Consider the following 2,206-nt stretch of genomic DNA (forward strand, 5'->3'; position numbering starts at 1 on the left):
ATAATTGAGAACTTATAAAGTTTTGAATTTCAACTTTATAAGTTTTGAATTGCTTAAATAAATATTAGACCAAATTCTATATGCCCCGTTATGGGACTGGAAGTATTATGGAAAAAGATATGAACAAGTGGGAATCGAATCATCTTTGTTGAATATTTGGTCACATGCATGCAGGTAGTACAAATTTTGATTTTGGACAAAGTAAGCCAATACTATGGCAGCAGCATGATCTGTTGTTTTGGTCAACATTCTATTTCATTGAAAGTGTTTTGTAAGTACTAAAAATTATGTAAGTAGATAATCACTTGTTTTATTTTTAGGAATACAAATCTTATATCGTAATTATATACTAAGTACTGTACTATTTATCTATAAATATCATTTGGAGCGCCAGCTGGTGAAAGTGGATAATAATGATTAGGCACATAAGTAGCTAGAGTTCAATTCCCAATGTTCCCACGTTAGCGAAATACTTAATAAAATGTGTACTGCGTGGCCTTAATTACTTTACTTATGCACCTAACTAATTTCTCTTTGTAGTAATTATTTACAAAAATGGGCTTCCTAACCAACTTATAAAAGATTTAATAATCACCTTTTCTATTAGTAACATTTTAAGTTTTCAATATATCAATCATTCACTCTGTCTCGATTTATGTGTGACACATTTTGTATTTTGATATTTAAATAAGTTTATTTTTTATCATAAATTCTTCATATCTATTAAATATTTTGAATTATTAATTATTGTAATTTATAGTACACAGTTTATATATATATATGTATAGTTTTCAAAAGAATTGAAGATTTTATGAACAAATTCTTGATCAAACATAAATTAATTGACTCTGGAAAAAATTAAATATGTCACATAAATTGCAACGGGGGAGAGTAGTATATTTCTAAGGACTAGTTTTGGGAGATCGTGTGGCCGCCATAGTTTCTCTATTCTTATCTCTTTTACTGGCTATCCAAAGTGAATTCTTAATTACAAGTTCTAAACTTTCAACTTATATTTTTCTCTCAATTATTTAAATTTTAAATTTTATTTCTTTAGCCAAACACATTGAAATGTCTGTTGATTAAATGAGGCGTTTGGCTTTAAATTTAAATTATTTTTAATTTATGAAAGTGGAGTACTTGTGCTTAATTATATTTTTTGCAAGGGAGAAAATAGAGTACTTTATTTTTAAAAAAAATTAAGGGATAAGGGTCTGAAAAATATCTCAACTTTGGTCGAATTTGTTGTTGCGATACTGAACTTTCATAAGGATCTATCACCTCCCTAGACTATTTAATACCGTACTTTTTACCCCCTGAACTATTTAATAGTGTATTTTAAAGGTATATATGTGCCCACGTGGACACATTACTATTTATAATTTTGCATTGTTTTTTATGTCCACGTGGGCAAATATATATGTTTAAAATACGTTATTAAATAGTCTAGGGAGGTAATAGCTCCTCATGAAAGTTTAGTATCGCAACAGCAAATTCGACCAAAGTTGAGATATTTTTCAGACCCTTATCCCAAAAATTAACCAAACACTAATTTCTTAGCAAAGTGAAAAATTATCCTGAAAAAACGGGGCTATCATAGTATCATTTATATTTCTTTTAAAATGGTATAGTGTATAACGTACCTTTAATATTAGCGGGTATTATATATCTTTAATTTTGTGTAACTTTTGGTTTGAAGCCACTTATTACACCCCAGCACTTATTTATTCAGTGACTTTCTGGTATCCACACCCTCAGTCAAAATGGTCTTGTAGTACATTATTTGAATTTAGTGGGAACTCTAATGTGAATGTCATTGAATGACAATGAAGAAAAATATAAAGTCCTTAATTATATTCCATGTAGATTGTATTGAATTATGTAACTCTCATCTAAAAATTTAAATACGCAAAGTACTTCTATTAACCTAATAATTATATCTTCAACATCATTTTCATGTTCTAACTTTGATTATTTTTTTTGGTTGAGTTTTATCAATAGTTTGATGCAAACCAAAAAAAAAAAAAAAAAAAGCGGGGGGGGGGGGGGGGGGGGGGCAACAGTCGTTGCCCCAATGGTCTCCAACGGATAAATTAAAAGAAAAAAAAATAGGGGATCCCGCGAAACCGATCGGTTCAGCCGGGCCGAGACGGGGCCGGGTTGACCGGGACCAAAGGGTGAACCGGCACCTAACCGGACCCCTATC

Source organism: Solanum tuberosum, unplaced genomic scaffold (assembly GCF_000226075.1).
Source record: "Solanum tuberosum cultivar DM 1-3 516 R44 unplaced genomic scaffold, SolTub_3.0 scf00423, whole genome shotgun sequence".
In the NCBI taxonomy this organism is placed as follows: domain Eukaryota; kingdom Viridiplantae; phylum Streptophyta; class Magnoliopsida; order Solanales; family Solanaceae; genus Solanum; species Solanum tuberosum.